Source organism: Oryctolagus cuniculus, chromosome 7 (assembly GCF_964237555.1).
Source record: "Oryctolagus cuniculus chromosome 7, mOryCun1.1, whole genome shotgun sequence".
Classification (NCBI taxonomy): domain Eukaryota; kingdom Metazoa; phylum Chordata; class Mammalia; order Lagomorpha; family Leporidae; genus Oryctolagus; species Oryctolagus cuniculus.
Genome location: NC_091438.1, coordinates 58,308,149 through 58,331,793, shown reverse-complemented (window position 1 = coordinate 58,331,793; position 23,645 = coordinate 58,308,149).

Genomic DNA, 23,645 nt, shown 5'->3' with positions numbered 1-23,645 from the left:
TGAACAGGATTATTTACTATCTTAAAAAAAAACTTTGCACTTTGCATGAAGATTTGCAAATGCCAGGCACACGGGCATGCTGGGTGCCCAGCCAAACCTCTTGTGGTTAGCCTTGAAATGAGATCACTTCACAGTAAGAAGGAGGTCAGGTTGCAAGGAGGAGAATTCATTTGGCTGCATCAATATGTAGGCTGCAGCAAAACCACAGGCTGGGATTTTGCTGCCCTGCCATCAGAGCCAGCCCTGGGTATCTGCAAGTCCCTCTGTACACTCATTTCTCTTGCCTTGCCAGCTACGCCTTCGAATGACACTGTAAGATCAGGATTCCGTTCTGGAATGCAGGGGGAGTCCTAAGAAACTTTCCAAAGTCTCTAATACAGTCTTTTATTTATTTATTTATTTATTTGACAGGCAGAGTGGATAGTGAGAGAGAGAGACAGAGAGAAAGGTCTTCCTTTGCCATTGGTTCACCCTCCAATGGCAGCCATGGCCGGCGCACTGCGGCCGGCGCACCACGCTGATCCGATGGCAGGAGCCAGGTGCTTCTCCTGGTCTCCCATGGGGTGCAGGGCCCAAGCACTTGGGCCATCCTCCACTGCCTCCCGGGCCACAGCAGAGAGCTGGCCTGGAAGAGGGGCAACCGAGACAGAATCGGGTGCCCCGACTGGGACTAGAACCCAGTGTGCCGGCGCCGCAAGGCGGAGGATTAGCCTAGTGAGCCACGGCGCTGGCCAATACAGTCTTTAAAAAAAGATTTATTTATTTGAAAGGCAGAGTTACAGATAGGCAGAGGCCTAGAGAGAGAGAGACAAAATCTTCCATCCGCTGTTTACTCTCCAAATGGCTGCAACAGCTGGAGCTGCGCCAATCCGAAACCAAGAGCTTCTTTCGAGTCTCCCATGGGTCCAGGAGCCCAAGGACTTGGGCCATCTTCCACTGCTTTCCCAGGCCATAGCAGAGAGCTGGATTAGAAGTGGAGCAGCCGGGACTCAAACTGGTATCCATATGGGATGTTAGCACTGCAGGTGGCAGCTTTACCTGCTATGCCACAGTGCCAGCCCCTCTAATACAGTCTTCTGACACACATTCCTCTCATAAACCATCCCCTCCTTGTCCAGCCAACAAGAAATCGTGGATGCAAACCAAGTATCAGAGAAGGAGTCTTGTCCACCATCCCTCTCCACCTCAGTGTGATTCAATCAGGAGTTAACGAGCACCTGCCCCAGGAGCAAAACAATAACAAAAACCAAGACACCTACCTGTGGGCCAGTTCCCTGACCTTGAATGCATTTGGGTCCCTGATGGAGAGACAAATGCATACGACAGCGTTAGAGAACCGTGCCAGACAGTTCACGAGAACAGGCAGGGCTCTAAGTGGTGGGACACGAGGAGCAGAGACAGGGAGGGCAAGGGCTTCGTGGCCCAGTGTAGTCCAGGAGACTCAAAAAGCAGGCAGGACTTAGGATGGGACGATTTCCTTTCCTATTTTCTCCATCTGCTCTGATTTCTAGTGTCTCTGCTACAACTCTGTTGAGCATCCTTCCGATGGGATAAAGCTCAGTTCATACTTTGGGCTTCCTGAGGTATACCAGAGGCCCTGCTGATGCAGGAAAAAAAAAGATTTTAGTGTCCTTGGTCTTCCATGAAGACAGTTAGTGAGCACTGCCCTTGCAGAGAGCTAAGCACAGTACCGCACCAAGTGAAGGGGCTTTCTTAGACATGTGACAGCCTGGGAATGAGTGTCTGTTCCCTTCCCCCAGCTTTGAACAACATATTTAAATTCTCTTAGCCTCAGTTAATCAACTATAAAATGGGGATAAAATGGGTACCTTGCAAAAGTACCTGCTTCCTAGAGATGTTGTGAAGATGCAACCAAGTAAGTACTTTGAGGGCATGAACAGTATCTGATGAGTAGTAGGTACTCAGTGGTTACTCCCTTTCTTTCTAGAATTCCAAGACATTAATCCTTTTAGGAACAGTGTCCTAGTTTCCAATATACAGTGGAAATAAGCAAGCAAACACATAGGCTATCAAGAGCTTGTAGACCATACTCACCTGTTGATAGTCAGCCCTGACCATTAGGCCTCCCTACCCGTGTGGGTCCCAGCTGCAAGATGAATGTCTGACTCCTCCCCTAGAGAGGCTGGAGGTTCACAGGTGACCCCCTCTAGTCATTTTCCCAAATTTGTTCATTCTGGCTTTTTAATGAAAAGTGCACAGAAATAAACTGCAAGGTATACTACCCTGCCCTTTGGTGTGTTTGTTTGTTGGGAAGCAAAAAAAAAAAAAAAAAAAAAAAGAAAAAGAAGAAGAAGAAGGAGAGACAAGCGTGGAACACATCTCAGATCCATAAAAGACAAATTAATTATCCCCAAGCAGAAGCTGACCTTTCACTGGCCCCAGCGCCAGTGCCTGAGCCAAAGCTGCACCTGCTTTGACGATGACAATATCCACTTGCTAAATACTAATAATTAGTCACCGGAGCAGGAAAAAGAATGCGGAGCAAAGTGAACCTACAATTACTGTACTCATGTGCACCCCCTGCGCCCTTGGAGGGCCAATTACCCCAGCACATTACCATAATTGGACTGACATGTTAACAGCATCTTCCATTCTTTGAAAGTGTCACTGTCTCCCTTTCCTGCCCCTCACGCCCCCAAGCCTGTGGACTCTTCTGCACTGTGCCTTATGGCTGAAGATGTCAATGCCGGGCACCCTCGGAGGGTGCAGGGTTTACCAGATGGCCCGCGTGCAGGCCAAGCCTATGCAGTTTCCTGGAATGAAGGTCACTGCTTCCTCCTGGCCCCCTCCCAACATCTCTATCTCTCAACTCCACCTCTGCCACTTATGGAAAAATAATAGAATTTGCAAGTGGCTCCACTAATCAATGGAAAAAGGCCCTGCCTCTCCCTCTGGAGTTCCAGCCTTCTTGGGGGCTACCTGGGTTCCATCCACCTTGCTCAGCAGTGGTCTGAGCCTTGGAAGCCTCAGAGGGGTGCCCGAGCACAGAGGCCAAGGCCACCCAAGGAAGCATGCTGTCAAAGTCACAAGGACAAGCAAGCACAGCTTTCCGTGGAGTAGCACCCTGGGAAACGGGCAGTGGGCCATCTTTGGCTATTAAGGGGTGGCAGGAGAGATGGGGGCAGGGCAGGCTGGCCATGTGGGCTCAGCCAGCAGTCCTCGCCAGGGAGCTCTGTGCTGGTGGCAGGCACAGTTCCCTCAAGCAGCGTCTATCCTGGCCCCTGGCGCCTCCACACCGGCTTACGGGATGATCAGTGTGTTGCATCGATTAGGGACGAACTGCCGAGTACCGGCCCCGGCTCTGTGCTGGTGAGGAGACAGGTTCCTGCTGCCCACCTTTCCAAAGCAAGACTCCCATTTTCAGTTGTTTTCTGCATTCTTCTCCATCTTTTCCATCTGATTTCCATCCCCATTGAGCAGTAAAAGCCTTTTTTCTGACGAGTCACTGCAGTCTTCCGAGGGCAGAGGCCTTGGTTACGAGCTGGCTCCCATACTCTGGGGAACCAGGCCAGTGAGCAGGGGTCTCTGGTCTTCCTCTGCACCAACCTCAGATCTGAGAGCTTTAACCAGAAAGGGCCTGGGGTGGCAGCCCTGGCTCAGGGCGAGAGCTGCAAGGACTAGCAACAGGAGCTCGGTGAGAAGGAACCCTGCATCTGTGCTCCTGTTCACAGCCTCTGTGGTGCACAACTCCAGGGGGCGCCATTCATGCTGTAGTCAGCATGCACAATGCCTCCTGGAATTCCAGAGAAGACACAGCAAATGGCACCCCTGGAGTTGGGCAACGTGGTGGCCCTGATGTCACACAGGCACACCCTGCGCCTCTGCCTTCTCCCAGAGCTGCTCTGGCCCTTCCAGGCCCCAGGCTGTCTGCTGTTGGGGGCATTCATGCATGAAACGGCCCACCAGGACAACTTCTGCTCTAATAAGCACCACAGCATACGATTCCCGAGCTCATCATAAGCACACACACAACACGAATGTCCCCCTGGGTTACCTCCGCCATCATAATGCCACGCCTGGTACCCACCACTCCAGACTACAGCTCCACGCAGTGTGAGTGCATGAATCCAGCCAGTATTCAATCTCCTGAATTCTAAGATCTAATGAAGGGAAAACAGAGAGTTTGTTCTCTGCTCCGCAGAAGTTTTGCTGTCATGATTTTCATTGTCACACACGCATAGAGACACAGGCTGAAAGCTATGCATATCTACCCACAAGACAGAGGCAGCTCCCGAGGCAGAAAATGCAGCACCCATGGGCACACTCACCTTCTCGGAGGCAATCAACCCTGGACAGGGACCCTCTGCCAGGCACAAACGATGCCATGCAAAACCCACAAAGCACGCCCTGATGTCTCACAGGCACACATCCATATGTAAACCCAGAAAGGCAGCTATAGGGACCCAGCCACATGGCCAACAATCTGGGGCTGTAAATGTGCCCTAGAATGTGCTAGAAAGTTTATTCCATCATTTTATCATCATCGCTTTTGGGTCCAGCTCTGCAGCAGGCATTCCTTTCTGGGTGGCCTGCTGACACTTTATTTTTATTTTTTTTTTTTTGCTAGAAACATGCAGGGCCGTGGAGAGCTTTTGGAGGGTGATTTATGGGACTTTGCCTGACTCCCCACAGGGGCCCCAGCTCCTATCTGCCCATCACATTCCCTGCAAGGGGTCAGCAGTTTCAGGATCTTACAAACGGCCGCGTGCAACTTGTGTGCTCCAGGGGCCGAGGGATCGTGGGCAGAACATATTTTCTTTTGCCCAGAATGTGTGTTCTGGGCTTCTCAGAAAGGAGATAGGCCCAGGAACTCTGATTCTGTTCACAGATAAGGATTCTGTTCTCAGAATCCAGGCCCTGGCTGCAGGAGGTAATTCTTTGCGGCTGAAGGCGAGAAGGGCTTGGAACTGAGGCGTGCAATTGTAGAGGCGAAGAGACAGCCCATGCATCTCCACGTGGAATCTGGCATCCCCGAGCTCTGGTGCTTTGCCTCAGACTTAACCCTACCGTGGCCTTGGTGTCAGGGGACCGGATGTCCTTCAGGTGAGTCCTTAGGAGTTCCCAGAGGGCTGTGCAGACCTGGCCGGCTCAGGCTGACCACGGGCAGGTGTGTGCCCTCGGAAGGGGGTGGGGGGGAGAAAAGGAAAGATTTAGGGAAGAGCTGGTGGTCTTGCAGCGATGGTATTGTAAATCCCTGTACACACTGTGCTTAGACAGCAATCACTTAGCCTAAAGAATAGCAAGTCAAGGCTAAGGAACTATGGCAAAAGCCCTGGGCTGGGGGCTTCTGTGGGGAAAAACCAGGCACGAGGTCTGAGAGCAAGGGGGTCCCAGCTGAGGATCAGGAGTCCACCCCAGGGCAGAGAATGGGCGGATCTCGCCATCCCTCCACGGCTTCCACCACGCCGAATGGCTGCTTTAGGCAGACAAATGAGCCCCATTAATTCCATCAGGTAATGAGCCAGTTGGTGCCATCATTAATTACACTAATTAAAACACATGGGTCTTCGAGGTTGGCACACACATCCGTGCCACCCCAAACATTTCATTTCGCTCTGTCTCTGTCTGGGTGACTGCCTGGCCCAGACACAGGCCCCGAGACCCTGCAGAAAGAAACCACAGGCATAACCAGCTAACTGGAAGCGTGGATCTTCCACCTCATTCATTCATTTCTTCATGCAACTACCAAGCAATGAGCCCCTGCTGCTCGACTAGGTGCTGGGGACACAGAGAAGTAAGAGGGGGGACTTCCTGCCAAGTGGAAAAGAAAGACAAGTCATCAATAATACAAAGTGTTACGTGGGCTCTTATGTGGACATGGGCTTCTCCATTTATCAAGCTTTCTCACAAACCCCATCTAATTTCATTTTTTGCTATCCTCTGGGAAAGGGGCTATCCTTGTTCCCATCTGGCAGATTGGAAAACCAAGGCTAAGAGCTATTGTCCGAAGAACAGACCCGAGACTTGAACCTATGCCTTCAATGCAAAGGGTTCTCCCCTTTGCAGCCCAGGAAAGCAGAAGCAGCTGTCTGTAGCTCAGCAGGACTGGCAGGTCCAGGGACAGCTCCTCCAAGGGGGTTACTGTGAACTGAGCTCCACAGAGCATGTCAGGATGATGGGGCAGCATGACCAAAGCCCGGGATGGCAGGTGCAGAGACTAGCCCATAGGCAGGTGCAGAGACTAGCCCATAGGAAGCTTCGTTTGGCATGCTATGTCACAGGGTGCAGAGGAAAAAGCGTTTGCAAGGCAGAAGGGAGGTACATTGCAAACATCCTAAAACTCCAAAGGGCAAAGAGCGATTCTGGGATATTTCTCTGAGACCAAATGGAAAATCAGGACGGGTTGAGCAAAGGCCAGATGGAAGTTTATCCTCGGCATCTGTCATGCTGTCAGGGCTACGAGCGACACGGAGGCTTTCTCTGTTCAGACCTCTTTTTCCATCGTCCACTTTATCATTCTGCACTCTGTTTTTCCATAAGCTAAATATGCCTTCTCCTGTCTAAACACTTGGTTCCAGGCTCCTCTCACTGCCGAGCGACCTGTCTTTTCCATCTCCCTGGCTGCACCCTGTGTGGGGTTTTGGCTTGCTTCCAACTGTGTCTGTTCTGGCCTCTGCAGCTGTCTGCTGGGGTGGCCCTTGGAGCCCCTTGGTACAAAAAGATCTCTTGCCTGGCTCAGTCTTTTTTCATTTCTGGAGGTCAGGCTGCCCTGGCCCTGAGGCATCCAAATGCCAAGCAGAGAAGGGGAGGGGGGAGAGAAAGGACAAGGGTGGGGGCAGGCAGGAGGTAGGACAGGAAGAAATTCACTGATTTAAAAAGCAGTCCTTTTTAAAAAATGTTTTAATTTTTAAATTTCTTTATTTTCATATTTGAAAAGCAGAGAGAGAGAGAAAGAGAGAGAGATCTTCCATCTGATTGGTCAATCCCCAAATGCTTGCAACAGCCAGGGCTGGGCCAAGCCAAAGCCAGGAACCTAGAATTCCATCCAGATCTACAATGTAGGTATCAGGGACCCAAGACCTTGAGTCATTGTTGGCTGTCTCGCAGGGTGTACAGGGGCAGAAAGTTGGACCAGAGTAGAGGAGCTGGAACTTGAACAAGGCACTCCAATTTGGGATGTGGTGTCCTCGGCAGCAAGTTAACCACCACACCAAGGGCAACCCCTAAGAGGCAGCTCTTTTATGCAGTTGCTACAAGCTTCCGTCCCTACCCCTACAGCAACCTTATCATATTCTTGTCTCCTTTTTTTAAAGGATTTATTTATTTGAAAATCAGAGTGACAAAGAGAGAGAGAGAGAGAGAAATATCTTCCACCCAGTGGTTCACTCCTTAAATTCTCACAACAGCCAGAGGGCCAGGCCAAGGCCAGGATCCTGGAACTCCATCCAGGTCTCCCACATGGATGACAGGGGCCCAGGCAGTTGAGCTGGTACCTGCTGCTTCCCCAGGCACATTATCAGGGAGTTGGGATGGAAGCAGAGCAGCTGGTTCACGACCTGGCACTCAGATCTGGATGCCAGTGTCGCAACCTTTGGCTTTGCCCTCCACACCGCAGCACTGGCTTCCCCCTCACTTCCTGAGACATCTGGACAAGTGGTCCATTCCACCCTCTGCACCCTTACCTGCAGCTCTGTCTCCCTCAGAGAGCAGAGCGTGTAGTAAACTTCAGACATCACTGCTGATATCACTAGGGCACTTGGCAGGCTATTTGCCGATGGCCCCTGAGCTAGGTTCTCGCTGGACCCTGCACTGAGGTGTTGCTGTTGGATGGTGTTTCCATGCCTCCCAGAACCACATCTTCCCGCCCTCAGCCACCATCGCCACCAGATGCATGTATGCTTAATTATACATCATGACGTGCTTGCCTGTTAAGAAAGCTTAATTTATCCAGGCAGGCCACCCTGCTGTGCCTTCAGGAAGCAGAGCCTATGGACCACCTCGCAGCACCCCTGAGCAGAGAGGAGCCCTACCCCAGATCCAGCCTCCCTCCACCAGAGGGCTGTGCTAATAGGTCATCCTCCGAGCACCCGGAATGCCAAAGTGACAGCTTCCATGTCTAGCACCCCATGCCCAGCACACACATTTCTGCGTTCTTGTGGCACACACACCTCCCCCGTAAGACTGGAAGCTTCTCTGGGAGACAGGGTTGTGCCTTGGATCTTTGTGACCACCCAGAACCTGCTCCTACTCCCCTGGCTCTCCTCTGGCTTAGTACTAGCTTTGTGCACACCAGTGTTGCCCCAGGGTGGGAGTGCTCAGGGAATCAGCCCTCCTGTGCACAGTCTGGGGTGAGGAAGAGGGGGCAGTGTGGGGTGTGGCTTTGAAGGCAAATAGACCTCAGTTGCAGGGCTGGTGCTGCCACTCCTAGCTGGGTACCTTCGAACTGGTTCCTGACCTTCCTAGGCCTCAAGGGCATGCTTTGTGAAATGAGGAGAGTAGCACCTGCACTGAGATGCTTGGGAGGATTATATAAAGTCACCTTTTCACAAAAAGAATCTGTTGAAATAATACTTGAAGGGTCTTCAAAAAGTTCACAGAAAAATGAGTACCATGAAAACTTCATTAAATAAATTTCAAACAAATTAAATAAAATTTGGTAAATTTTATTTCAAAAAATTATTATAACCAAAATAAACTTATTTTTAAATTTCCTTTTCCCATGAGCTTCTTGAAGTACCCTCAAATATGTAGAGAGAAAAGTTTCATGTCTGCATGAAATGGATTTTAATAATTTGAACACAATTCTGCAACCAACATTCAGAATGAGAAGTAAAATAATTCCAGCACCTCCAAGATCTTGCTTGGGTTCTCTGTAATAAAGCAAGGTTTAGGAAGGTGCTTGGCAGACATGTCCCTTGGTAATTATTGCTATTATTGTCTTTCCCTTGTGAGAAATGGCTTCACATGTCCACCCAAAGGACGACTGACTCAGAAGTGCAGAGAAAGTAAGACTTGCAAGATTGGGTGCCTGCTAGGGCAACTCACCCGGGCTGGTTTATAACAACCGCTTGTTTCCTACCACGCAGGTCCCTTCCCTAGTTCCTCATTGGCTGAGTACTATGGGGGTTGCGATCTTCCAGGCATTCAGCTGTTTTGGCCACTACTATCCTGTTTGCCTAAGAACTTCCAGGTACGTGTAACATAGCTGTTAGGCTAGCCTGCTACCTGTCTGCAAGCTGTTATGCTAACTCGTTGTGTACTCGCAGCTAAACACTTCACTTTGAAAAGGAACCAAATGCTTACTTCTCACACCCTCATTTCCAAACACCCTGATTCTGCCAGTACTACATGGATACTATATATGTACTACACATAGAATAGACATATATTGGAGATGTAAGTTCCAGTGTGAGGGCCAGTAAAGACGGAGGACTCAGCTTGAAAACAGAGAGAGCAAATTCTCCCTTGCTCTTCCTAGAATATTCCTAGAGTCCTTCCATCAGTCTCCTGCTAATTGGTAGAGCCCAGTGATGAACAGACTGTGACAGGGAGGGTCTTCCAGGTAGAATCAAGAATCCCAGTGGTTACAGTGGACACCATCACAACGTGAGCAGCCCTTGCGGGGAAACCAGCCAGCCTCGGGCAGGACGCCTGTGGCTACAACTGGCCAGTCCACCGGCACTGAAGAGAGGAGACAGCTCCACCCTCCCCTGCACCAAAATAGTAGATGCCTACCTGGTGCGAAGTACATGGTTCTCCTGTTTTCTATCTTTGAATTGTAGGATGGTAAACAAGAGAGGGGCTTCTTAGACCTGAAATTATGACAACAAAGTCTGACCATTCTTTGGAAATCTAGGGAAGAGCGCTCCAGCATGCAGGTGTGTTCTGAGCTGAGCCAGAGTCACGTAAGCAAGGATTCAGCTGTGAGAGCTGCCCGGATAGGCTGGGCTCCTGTGCCTGCAGCAAGTCCCATGGCTGCAGCATCTCACACAAAGGCCACAAGGCTGCTCCATGAAGGTGCCGCAGAAGGAATCCGCCCTTTGGAAATGGCTGACTTTCTTTACCTCAGCATTCTCTGCCACTGGGCTGTGGTGTCTGCGAGGTACCACTCAGCTCAGGGACACACACAGAGGAGGACATGCAGCATCTCAGGGCCACAGGGACTTCAGTGGCCACGTGGCCTGAACTCCACCGGGCAAAACTTGCCCCCACCAGTCCTCCTGCACAACTCTCCACCTGCTTCCTCCTTCCAAACTGGGCTCCACTCCCAGTGGGGTCACAAAGCAGGTGCTCAAAGCGTGTGTTGACCTGGTGACTCTGGATGGCCCACTGGCCTCACTGAACGCTGGTTTCCATGAGAACAGAGGGAAGCAGCACCCACCTCTGAGTCCCAAGGATAGAACAAAATACTCAAACCTATCTACACTAAAAACACTCAATATAAACGGCCCTCTCTCTTTCCTCCTCCCTTCCACCTACAGTCTCCCTTCTGCCTTCCTCTATGGCCTGCTTCATAGCCTGAACCGTGTTTTCAGTTGCCGTGTACTTGTCCATTGCCTGGCACTTTTGACTGAACTCTCCAAGACTGGTGCTGTCCAAACAGCTGCGGCGTATGACAGGGGCTGCAAGGTAAGCGCCAACCGAATAAGCCAATGAGGCAGCCAACACCACCAACGCGGCCCTCCTGGCAGCTGGACCGGTCCCACCCCCACATGAAAACTGTGCATTGGGACAAACTAAATCTGTCGCTGGTATCAGCTCTCGTGATCCCAACTCTGTCTCCCGAGATGGCCATCTCCCTTCAGGTGGCTGGTGGTTAGCTTGAGGCTCCCAAGTCTTCTTTCCCTGAGCTGAACGTTAGATTTTCCCTCTGCCTCTGCCCCGCCTTGCCACTCTCTTCCAGAGCCTTGGCCAGAGGCCACCCACGCAGGTTTGCTTGACAGCACAAGGCCATGGCCACGGGCTTGCTTAGTCATTTCATTCACATGGCCTGGGCTTTTGCATCACATGAGTCACCACCCTCCCCAACACACACACACACACACACACGCACGTGCACACACACACGCATGCAGTCATGCACGCACACACACGCACGCACACAAAGACAAAAATCTCTTGATGGCTCTGATAGATCTCTATTTTCAGAAGAGTTTTCTGTTTGACCTTTCAAACAGAAAGGCCACGTTTGTAATCATGTTCGGAAAACTGTAAAGCCCTTCGTAAATGGAGAAGATCTATCTCAACATGCGGGCTGACATTTGTAACCTTCCATGTAAGGACGTGGTAGGAGAGTGTGCCTGTCAGCTCAGTGCTAAGGAGAAGAGGGAAGTTTTGAACACAAGCTTCTCAAAAAATCAGAGCAGACTGCCTGGAGGAGGAGAAAAGGAGGAAGAAGAGGTTTGGTCCTATGCTGTGTTTCCCAGTGTTTAACAGAGTCCTGTGTTGGGGAAAGGCCTCTGTTTCATGGTAAGCGGTTGGAATTCAGTTATTGCTCAATAAATCCCATTGAAAGCCCTCACAAATTAATACGGCAATGAGATTTCTGTCTTTTCCACATACATGAATTCAGTAATAACTGCAATTATTATGACGTTATAATAAAACATGATGTGTTGGGTAGTTAATTCAATAGCAATGAGGATGAAGTATGGGGACGTCCCCTTGTCGGCATTCATCATCTTCCTCCTCAATTATGAAACAACTTCCCAGGCTGAAAGGCAATGGGAAGAGTCTTCACCCTGCCTTGAGGGAGCTTCCTCCTGGTTTAGGTGGTCCCAGGCCTCCATTCTGCCAGGGCAGGTGTCAGCAAAGGAGCTCCCACCACCCTCATGGATTGAATTCAAGATCAAGTGGAAGAGATGTGCGCAGAATGCCAGTCATTTCCTCCCCACCTCCTTATCTACTGCCTACCCTTCCAACTGTCCTTTGGCTCCATGGGTTCTTGTCCTCCAAGGCCATTGCCAATTTCATCTATGAGTAGACATTTAAACCCAAGGTCCCAGATACCAGGACAGAAGCTTATGGCATTTGCACTGGGTTCTAGAAATGGAGGATGTTATAAGACCAAGGCTGTGGGAAAGCAGTGGAAGATGGCCCAAGTGCTTGGGCCCCTGCACCCACATGGGAGACCCAGAAGAAGCTCCTGGCTCCTGGCTTCAGATTGGCGCAGCTCCAGCTGTTGTGCCATCTGGGGAGTGAACTAGAGGACGGAAGATCTCTCTCTCTCTTTCTCTCTCTCTCTCTCTGCCTCTCCTTCTCTCTCTGTGTAACTCTGACTTTCAAGTAAATAAATAAATCTTAAAAAAAAAAAGGCCAAGGTTGGGTTGCACAGGGAGAAGAAGGCAATGCTTGCAGAGAGAAGGGGAGAAATATCCTCCATCTGAGAGAAGCCCAAGAGCAAAGAGGGCTCCAAGTCTGTAGGACTCAGTTTTTCCTGGGGTTTGGTTGTACTTCCTGTCCTCATCTGGACCAAGTTATGGCTGCACTATTCCAACAAATCCCCCTGTATTATTTTATCGAGTGTTCCATTTCTAGTTTTGCATCTCATCAACTCTCAAGACCTCACTAACACTCCCTAAGAGGAATCCTTTTTATTTTTTGTTCCCAAAGGTTTGTCTGATGCTCTAAACAGTGCTTGGGGCATAGCAGGTGCTGATTAAAACTGTCGAGTGGAGAAAGCCAGTGTCTGGATCTAGTGAGGGTCCAAGTTCCCAAAGCTGGCCTGGTTTGCCCCAGTTGATTTAGGTCCTTGCCCCCTCATTAACCCTAAGAAAGAAGAGTTTCCCTGTAAATTACCCCCTCAAGGAGGCTGTCCTCTGGGTTAAGGTGGAGGAAATAACTCTGGACCTGTGGCAGGGAGTTTGCCCTTGGGGGACCTAAACCTCTGCCCCTCCCATCTGGGGCACCCCTCTAGCCCAGGTCAGAATTCCTTGGGTGGGTAGAGGACTTCGAAGATTCTTCAGTCTATTCGTCTACTTCCAGACACATCTGCCATGGGCTGCCTCTTAAGTCCGTGCTACATTCACTAAGGGATGGGCATTCATCCTAGCTACTAAGATATCATTTAGGGCCAGCGCCGCGGCTCACTAGGCTAATCCTCCGCCTTGTGGTGCTGGCACACTGGGTTCTAGTCCTGGTCGGAGCACCGGATTCTGTCCCGGTTGCCCCTCTTCCAGTCCAGCTCTCTACTGTGGCCAGGGAGTGCAGTGGAGGATGGCCCAAGTACTTGGGCCCTGCACCCCATGGGAGACCAGGAGAAGCACCTGGCTTCTGCCTTTGGATCAGCGCGGTGCGCTGGCCGCAGCACGCCAGCCGCAGCAGCCATTGGAGGGTGAACCAACAGCAAAGGAAGACCTTTCTCTCTGTCTCTCTCTCTCACTGTCCACTCTGCCTGTCAAAAAAAAAAAAAAAAAAAAAAGATATCACTTAGGGTGTCCGCATCCCCCGTTGGAGTGCCTGGAGAGTCGATATATCCAGCTCCAGCTCTCAGGAGCTGCTTCCTGCAAATGAGTATCCTGGGATGCAGGGGTAATGGTCCCTGCCATCCACGTGGGAGAGCTGGATTGAGTTCCAGGCTCCTGGCTCTGGCCTGTCCCAGACCCAGCCATCGTGGGCATCTGGAGAGTGAGCCAGTGGAAGGGAGTGTGCTCTCTGTGCTGCATTAATAAATAAGGAGATACGAGCATCAAGCACAGCTTTAGGAAGGCCAGGGCAGCTGCTAAGGATACAGAGGTGAACCTGCCACACACGGACTCTGCCTTAGGGGTCTCAGAGTCCGTTTCAGGGGAACCGAGACCCTTCGCCTCTCTGAATCCTCTGGGGAGTGGGCTTCCAGAGCTAGCCAGGTTTGCCCTTCCTGGCGGTTCCAAAGGCCTCCTGCTGCAGGCCAGGCCACGCCCTCAAAGGAGAACGGGGAGGCACAGGGAGCCCAGTCCAGGCCTCGTTCTTCTTTGAGCCCCTAGAGGCACAGGGGACACTTTCCACTCACCGGCCCCACACACCCGACGTCAGCGTCAGTCCTACGGAGGAAGCAGGTGTCTCGTGGACGGTCCTCGCCAAGATGGCAGCGACGGGGATCGGGACGCTGAGTAAATCCCTCCAGACGGGAGGAGGGCGGGGCGCTGCCGATTCTCTGGCTGACGCGTCCTCCATGTTCCCGGGGGAGCGGCAAGGATCGTGTCTCGCTCTCCTCGTGCCTCAGGGTGACCGGACCTGGAGGAAGCCCCCACGAGGTCCAAGTCCTGTGTCAGTTATGCTTCTCCAGTGGAGGGAGGGAAGTCCAGTAAGCTGGCCCCACGCCCGGAGAGCCACCGAGAAGATGGCAGAGCGGGCAGCAGTCCGTCAGTGGTGCTGCGGGTCCCCACAGTCCCCGGACCGCGCGCCTCCTCTCTAAGCCGCCCACGCCTGTCCCACCCTCCTCACATCAGGCGCGGCCGCTCTTTGCTTCCCAGGGCGCCCGGCTCCCAGCTTTCCCTACCCCGCTCAGTCTCCAACACCAATTCTCTTGCGTCTGATCTCCCTGCCGGTCACCTGGAGAATCCCCGCCAACCACTACCCAGTGGGAGGGTCAAGATCTTCCCGCTCCTGCTCCCAATGTTTAAGTTGTTGGAAAAAGCTTTCTTTTTTTAAAAAAAGATTTATTTTGAAAGTCAGAGTTAGAGAGAGAGAGAGAGAGAGAGAGAATCTTTCATCTGCTGGTTCACCCCCCCAAATGACTGCAGTGGCCAGGTCAGTGCCAGGCTGAAGCCAGGAGCTCAGAGCTGCTTCTGGGGCTCCCACGTGGGTGCAGGGGCCCAAGCTTGGGTCATCTCCTGCTGCTTTCCCAGGCACATTAGCAGGGAGCTGGATTGGAAGTGCAGCAGCTGGGACTTGAACTGGCAGAGGCTTAACCTGTAGGTCACAGTGCCGGCCCCTGGGAAAAGCTTTCACGTGAGTTCTGTTATGAAGTTGGGGTTTCCAACCCCAGCTGGCTAGGCACACTTTGCACCAGGCATAGTGAGAGCTTTATCCCTCAGCATTCTGGTATCTTTTAACCTTCCCTCCACTCTTTCGTTGCCATGTCATTCTCCACTACCTCGAGCTCAGCGTCTTTCTTGGGTTTACGAGATCCCATGACTGCATCACATCAGACCAAGGGTGGCGCCTTGTCTCAAGTTGGGAACCACTTAGATGACACGTCTTGAAAATTAGGGGCTGGGGGGGGGGGGTCGGCGCCATGGCTCATTTGGTTAATCCTCCGCCTGTGGCGCTGGCATCCCATACGGGCACGGGTTCCAGTCCAGCTCTCTGCTGTGGCCCGGGAGGGCAGTGGAGGATGGCCCAAGTGCTTGGGCCCTGCACCCCATGGGAGACCAGGAGAAGCACCTGGCTCCTGACTTCGGATCAGCACAGCACCAGCCGTAGCGGCCATTTGTGGGGTGAACCAACGGAAGGAAGACCTTTCTCTCTTTCTCTCTCTCTCACTGTCTAACTCTGCCTGTCAAATGAAAAAAAAAAAAGAAAATTAGGGGCTGGGCCACAGAAAGTTCCAGTGATGCATGTTGGACCTTGGAAGTGCACTGCTGCAGAACAGCAGAGAAAGCTAGTGCACCAAGGAAAGCAGAGCCGAGTCTTGCGTGCCGGTGAATCTCCACTTGTACTTAAGTTGCTCTGAATGGGTTTTTGTTTGTGACAACACATTTGCTAAGACTCAGCAAGCGACCTCACCTCCTCCTGCCTCCCTCACTAACCAGGCTGAGACCATCTAACTCAAATGTAGTCCAAACTCAGTCTTTGGGTCTCCAAGTCTGTCTGCTCCCTCACTCCTGCTCTGTAGCCTCCGGTCCTGGAAGCGCCTGCCCTGACTTCTGACTGCGTTCCCCTCACCTCTGCACCCAGCAGGAACAGCCGCCATCTTCTTGGTATCTTCCCCAGGACCTAGAATGACGTTAACACAAAACTCAAAACGCCGTGCTTGGCCCTTGCCTTCCTCCCAGGCTACCAGCGTACCTCCTTTCTTCCTTTTTGTTTCTAAGTGGAAAGGCAGCATGGGACAGTGGGAACAGCAGAAGGTGGAGAGTCAGGAAATAAGGATTTGGGTCTCAGCTGCACCATGTCATCAGAGCTGAGTGATGTTTGACAAGTGTTCTAACCTCTCTGAACTTGTTTCCTGAGCTGGAAACAATGGTGATGTTGAAAACCCAACTTGCAGACTTGTTGCGAAGAATAAATGGACTAATTTCTGGGAGTCAAAACAGCCTAACACACAGGAGGCACTCAGCAGAGGTGAAATCAGAAGGGTCATTTGTTTGCCGCTTCCCCTGCCTTCTAGTCATTTGTGGTCTAGCTCCGCCTCCCCCCGCCCCCAGCACACTGTTTTGTAGCCACTCAAGGTAAGGTCACCAATGACTTATTTGCTGCCTCCAGTGAGACGACTTTCCTGTTTGCTCTCTTACTTGCCTCTCAGCAGCAGCTGAGGTCCCGCCTTCATGCCTCCTCCTCCTGGCTGTCCTCCCCAGCTTCCCAGCATAACTCCTGACTGCCACTCATCAGCCTTTCTGCACTGGGTCCGCTGAGGCCTTCGCTCTTCTTGCCTGGCCCCATGCCTGGGAGATTGCACCCCACTTTACAGCCTCAGGTGCCACTGACGAGTGACTAAACACCAGATCTTTCTCTCCAGCCCTCCCTTCTGTGGCGAATTCCCCTCTACCCATCCCCACGTGGTTGTGCACTCACGATTAAAATTCATCTCTTGGGGGGTCGGTGCTGTGGCTTAGTGGATAAAGCTGCTGCCTGCAGTGCTGGCATCCCATAGGGGCGCCAGTTCCAGTCCTGGCTGCCCTTCTTCCAATCCAGCTCTCTACTGTGGCCTGGGAAAGCAGTAGAAGATGGCCCAAGTCCTTGGGCCCCTGCACCTCTGTGGGAGACCCAGAAGAAGCTCCTGGCTTCAGATTGACGCAGCTCCAGCTGTTGAGGCCTATTGGGAATGAACCGGAGGATGGAAGATCTCTCTCTCTCTCTCTCTCTCTCTCTCTCTTTCTCTACCTATCCTTCTCTCCGTGTGAACTCTTTCAAATAAATAAATAAATCTTTTTTAAAAAAGTCATCTCTTGGGACCAACACTGTGGCATAGTAGGCTAGTCATCCACCTGTTGTACTGGCAGCCCATATGTACCCGGTTCATGTCCCAGCTGCTCTACTTCCAATCTAGCTCTCTGCTTATGGCCTGGAAAAACAGCCAAACCTGTTGCGGCGGATGGAAGACCTTTCTGTCTGTGTCTCCCTCTCTATAACTCTGCCTCTTGCATAAATTAATAAATCTTTAACAAACGAACTCATCTGTTTCTTCTGTATCCCCTACCTTCCCCCATCAGGCAACCAGTAGCTCCACCAGAAAACCCAGTGCTCAATTGCTGCTTCTTCCCTCAGCCCTGGTCAGCCACCTTCTATTTGAATTCTGTGAAAACATTTAATTGGTTTCCTCTTTCATATGCCTCATTTTGTTGTCCTTGTCTGGTTGCACTGGCTCCCACGGGGTCCTCCCACTCAATTGCATCTCAACACTGCTCTCTGTTTTCTTCTTGGAGCGCGCGCACACACACACACACACACACCAGCAGCCGTGAATTCTGGCCCCAACCTATCTGTCCACCCCTGTTTTCTGACATTCCCCAGGTGAATCCCACCTTCCTTCCAGCCACCATGGATTTATTTTCTTATCACCTCCAAGGATTTGTCTTGGACTGGGATGTCCCTTCCCCTGGCCCCTGCTTAATGTCTGGAAGTCACAGATTTGTCATCAAGCCTCCCTCTACATTCTCACACAGAGGAGCACCAGATGTGTGTGTGTTGGGGGGGCTTTAACTTAGCTGCTTCTTCTACCTGGAAAACCTTTGCTCTAGCTTTTCATAGGACCATTCCTTCTCTGGGGCCATCCCAAATGTCACAGCTGTCCTTCCTACAGCCGACCATCCCCACTCTGTTCCCTCCGTGGTCCCTCTATCACACAGCCTTGTTTCTTTCCTTCCTAGCACCTATTACAAGCCCTGATTAGCCAGCTGGGCTCTCTGGGGAGCAAATGCAGGTGTAGTTTAGCTTGCAGGTGTGTGTGGAAGCGCACCTAGGTGGGAGGAAGGGGAAGAGAGCAGGAGTGGCAGGCAGAGACGTCGATCTTCGATGCACTATTGATGACAGCCCTGGTCGATTCCCCTGGCCGGAAACGCTGGAGATAAAGCATCCTACATTGGGCAGAAAAGGCTGGGCTCTCACACGCCATCTCTGTCTGTCATCGGGCCCCACTCACGAGAGGGTGACCTTGGACAAGGCAGCTCTGCCTTTAGTGTTGGAGGTTTCCTATGTCCTACCGAGATTTTGCTTACTTCTGGATTCTGTCCAAGATTTAAAACAAAAACAAAAACAAAAACTGGTGGAGCTAAGAATAGACATGAAAGTATACAGAAAGCCCCTAATTTGGGGGAAAATTGAACCGGTGCCTTCCTTTTCCAACGACTGTTTGAGTCTTTCGGCTCCAGGGCTTGCTTTCAAGTGCCCGGTCTCCACCAGCCCTGGGGCTGGCCTCCTGCCAAGCTGTGGACAAGACAAACAGGACCGGGCTTCCCTCCAACTCCGGGCCCCTTAGGCCTGGCCCTGGAGCGGGACTCCCCTCTCATCTCTACCTCAGGCCCTCGGCAGTGTGGAGTCCGCAGCTTCGAGGGGAGCAGGAAACAGAGAGAAGACTCAAACCAGCGGCACGGGCAGGACTGCAGACTTGGGGCCCCGGCTCTGTGAAATCCCCCTTTCCCTCGCTCTCCTTCCCGGGCAGATGGAGTCAATAAGGATTATACGGGAGCCCTGAGTGGGTCCAGTGCTTATTGGAAAAAGGAGGGAGGAGAAAATCCTCTTTTCTTCTTCCCTCCTTCAAAGCTGATGAGAAATTGGCAAAGCCTGGTGCAGGAGCTCCAGGCCGTCTTGCTCCTCTCTCCACTCCATGGGACGCTGAGCCCCCACCCCCCATATGTGTTCACCAGGGCCTCTGAGCCTCTTCCGGGGTACTCTGCCGGCCTCATGTGTCTTGGAACCTCAAAGGCAGGGCACCAGATGATGTCCCCCAGGTGCACGCACGGCGCACACAGCACAGTCACAGGCAGGTGACTTTTCAGAGCTGAGTGGGTGGAGAGCAGAGGCTGAGAAAGGACCCCAGCAGGGCTCAGGCTTGGTTTCAAGGCTCACATGACAAGTTTTCACAGCCCTGAGCCTCCTTGGGCCACCCCTAAATCTGTATGTAGCCCCAACACGAGACTGCTTTCGGCAGGTATGGCACTGCACACCCAACCCCCGGCCCCTCTAGTACACACAGATAAAAATCCCAGAAGTTTGGATGGGGAGACGGGGAGATTCCATTGTGCCCCAAAATGCCCAAATTTCCCAATCAGCGCCCTTTGGCTGGTCTCTGCTCATTCCCCGGATTCCCCCTTTCTACAGCAGCTACCCCCACCGCTTGGTCCTGGTCACCTTCCCTTCCTTCTCCTTGCGGCCCCCACCCCCAGCCACATAGATCTCCAGTCTCCTCCCCCAACCAGCCCCTTAGAATCAGCTTGGACGCCCCTCCCAGCAAAGCCAGAAGGGGCTAAAAGCAAGCAGTGCCTGGCCTGGTGCATGGCTATGAGAGCCCAGCCTCGTCCTGCCCCGTGGGGAGCAGTGTCCTGGCACTTGAAGGGGGTTGGGGTTCAAAGCGGCCCCCACCCCTGACTGCTTGCCAAGGCCTCTGTGGCCCCATGTTGGGACTGATCCCTGGACTTGGATATGAGTTCAGGGCTACCACTTCTTTCCCATGGGATTGGAGTGGCAAACGGTGCTTGGAATATTCAACGTTATATTCCCGTGAGTTTGATTTGGAAACTAGTGGGAGCAAGCAACAGCCCAGCAGCTGCCTGAATGAGTTGGGAGACACCTGAGGCAGCGTGGTGGGGTAGACAGAGCTCCTGCCAAGCATTCTGCAGGCCAGGAAGGGCTGGGCAGTGAAGGTGGGGAGGGATGGGGCTGGGCGGCTGCTGCAGAGAACAGAGGACTGGGGTCATGCCCGGTCCCAGCCCACAGGGCCACACGGGGGCCAGCAACGGGGCTTTCCCTGGCGGCGCTGTCTGTGAGAGGGAGATAGCTGGATTAGTCTCGGGCTTGCCAGGCCAGCCCCTGACTTGAATGTCAATGAGGGCAGAATGAACTCTCCGCTTCAGGCCTTGCCTATCCAGGGCTCCCGCGTGTGTGAGCTGCTGGGCCTGAGCGCCTACGCAGGCTGTGCATCTGTGCTGGGTTCACTGCATGCAATACACTTCCATCCACATGGCCTGCAGGTGCTCGCCTGGCCAGGCAGGAGTTCTCTAGGAAGGGACAGTCTCCTTGGTGGAGATCATCTTCCCCCACTGGACTGGGGGGGGGGGGATGGCAGAGGAGATAGGGGGAGGAGCACCAAATGTGGGCTGAGTGGCTCTCCCCCAGCTCCCCACTGTGTGGGGGCGTCCCTGGGTCTCTAGGACAATCATCACCACCGGGCTGCAGCAGGCTGAGGAAGAGAGCGCGGGAGGGGCTGTGAGTGCATGGGGCTGTGCCCCTTCCCCTGTCCTTTCCTGCCCCCCCCATCTCTCTCTTCCCACCCACCCCCCAATACCAAGTGAAGGTTTCCTGTCAACAGCTAGCAAGGTGTCTATGTTTTTGTTGGGGAAAAAGAGGAAGGAAAGAGCATCCTTTGCAGCTAGTGTAGAGTTAATGAGTTTCCTACCCAGGGGATGCCTGCCCTGAGCTTCCTCTCTCACCAGGAGGTGAAGAACACCAGCCCAGAGGGAGGAATTCCAGGCTGCAGGGCCGGGGAGGAGAAGAGCCATTCCTGCAGGCAGCTTACCTAGAGGCCCTGCAGGGAAACCAGCAGACAGGCAGGGCCAGGGAGAACTGGGCTTATGCAGACCTGCCTGAAACACGAGTGACAAAGCCACAGAACGCTGCGGCATAAAGAGCACAGGGCAAAGCCAGAGGCCTGCTTTGCAGGCCCAGCTGAGCCACTGGGGTGGGGGTGGGGGGTCTTCATTTCCTTGTTTAAAAAATATGAACAGGAGGATCTTTCAGACTGCTCCCCGTACCCAGCATCCATGTCACCTAGAAGGGGAGCTGAGGCTGCCTGCCATGGGCAGGGATCCCATCACTGGGAGCTTCACCAGGGAGGTGACATCGACCTGAGGGGACGCAGACTGCGGAAGACCAGGCTCAGGACTGCACTCCCCCTACCCGGGACACCACGTGGAACTCAAGAGAAACTCCTGACACAAAATGCTTCTGCACCGAGGGACCAGGGAGGGGGACCAGGCAGGACGAGCGAGACCCCTCCCGGCCTCCCTCGAGACTATGTCCTCCTTTCACCAGCACCGCAGCTGCGAGTCAGCCAGCGGTAGGTAGAGACGCGTGCAGCCACTGAGATGAAGCTCCAGAAAACGCAGAAATCTAATCATTCTGTGAGGGCAGGGAACCTTCCGGGGTGCCAGACATGCTCTATGTCTGCATTTATTTGAGACAAGCAGATATCTTCCATCCACAACAGCCAGGGCTGGGCCAAGGCTGAAGCCAAGGTCTTTCATGTGTGTGTGTGTGTGTGTGTGTGTGTGTGTGGCAGGCAACCAAGTCTTTGAGCCATCAGCATTGCCTTCCATGGCCTACACTGGCAGGAAGCCGGGGTGGGGAGCCTGAGTCTGGAATTGAACCCAGGTACTCCAGTGTGGGATGCAGGAGTCCCAACCGCTGGTCTGAAGGCCCTTTCCTTGTTCTCTGTCTTGATCAGGTGGTGGTTACTGGGTGTACACATGGATCATAACACATCCAGCAATCCACTAAGAACTTGTGTGCTTTATGCAAATTACAATTTCAGAAAAGAAATCATAACAGAAGTGATAAGAAATATTTCCAGGCCAGGGAGAGCAGGGCTAGAGACAGAGCCAGAGGGAGTAGAGTGGGGAATAGTAGAAAGCGCATGGCCACAAGGAAGGAGCTAGACAGGGGCCGGTGCTGTGGCACAGCAGGTTAATGCCCTGGCCTGAAGCGCAGGCATCCCATATGGCCGCCGGTTCAAGACCCAGATGCTCCACTTCTGATCCAGCTCTCTGCTATGGCCTGGGAAAGCAGTAGAAGATGGCCCAAGTGCTTAGGCTCCTGCACCCATAAGGGAGACCTGGAAGAAGCTCCTGGCTTTGGATTGGTGCAGCTCTGGCTGTTGCCATCAATTGGGGAGTGAACAAGTGGATGGAAGATCTCTCTCTCTCTCTCTCTCTCTCTCTCTCTCCTCTCTCTATGTAACTCTGACTTTCAAATAAATAAATAAATCTTAAGAAAACAAAAAAGGAGCTAGACAGACAGGAGAGGTGGGCCTGAGAGGCCAGGCCTGGGGGGAACAAAGAGCATCAGGGAGAGGAAAGAGGAGAGAACAAGAACCACCACCACCTTCTACAGAAGAACTATTCCCACTTCTTAAACTTCTCAAATTGATGGAAAAGGAGGGAACCCTTCCGAAGTCCTGGTATGAGGCCAGCATCACCTTAATCCCAAAACCAGAGAAAGAAACAGCAGAGAAAGAGAAGTGTAGACCAATATCCCTGATGAACATGGATGCAAAAAATCCTCAGCAAAATACTAGCCAATCAAATCCAATAACACATTAAAAAGATCATTTACACGGAAGGAGCGGGATTTATCCCAGGTGTGCAGGGGTTATTCAACACATGCAAATCAGCAAATGTGGTAGGTCACATTAACAAATTGACCAATAAAAACCATAAGATTGTTTCATTAGATGCAGAGACTGAATTTGATAAAAAAAAATCCTCCCATGATAAAAACCTTAAGCAAATTAGGACAGAAAGAACATTCCTCAATACAATCAAGGCAATATTTGAGAAACCCACAGCCAGCATCATGGTGAATGGGAAAATCTGGAAGCATTTCCACTACGATTTGGAACCAGGCAAGAATGCCCACTCTCACCATTGCTATTTGTCGCTCCCCCTCTTCGTGGAGGAACGACACAGGACCCTGCGCTGTTCTTTCGTCTGCTCGGCCCTCCCCGGGTTTGCTGCTGGTTCTTCCCGGGTTGGCTACTATCCCTTCCACCTCCGTGGAAGGGCAGTTCCCCCTGGCCGCATTCCCCACTTCCGCAGGGGAGCGGCACACCGCCGGCCGGCTTTCTCGGGGGCTGCACGGGTTCCCTTAGATGTTCCCCATAGATGTTCCCGGTGCATGCCGTCTCTCTCCTCCTTTATAGTCCTCCTCCGCCAATCCCAACTCGGCTGCCCACACGCCGAGTACGCTGCTCTCCAATCAGGAGCAGGTCCTACAGTTTATTGGTTGAACTGGAGGCAGCTGTGCGGAAGCTGTTTACTTCTCTCCCAGCGCCATATTGTGGGAGAGCAGATGCATAGAATAAGTCTTAATTCCAGTAACTTAGTCTAGTCCGAGCTGCTCCCCACAGAGGAGAGCAGATGCATAGAATAAGTCTTAATTCCAGTAACTTAGTCTAGTCCGAGCTGCTCCCCACACTATTCAATATAGTTCTGGAAGTTTTAGCCAGAGTCATTAGACAAGAGAAAGAAATCAAAGGGACACAAATGGGAAAGGAGGAAGTAAAATTATCCCTGTTTGCAGATGACATGATCCTATGCATAGAGGAACTG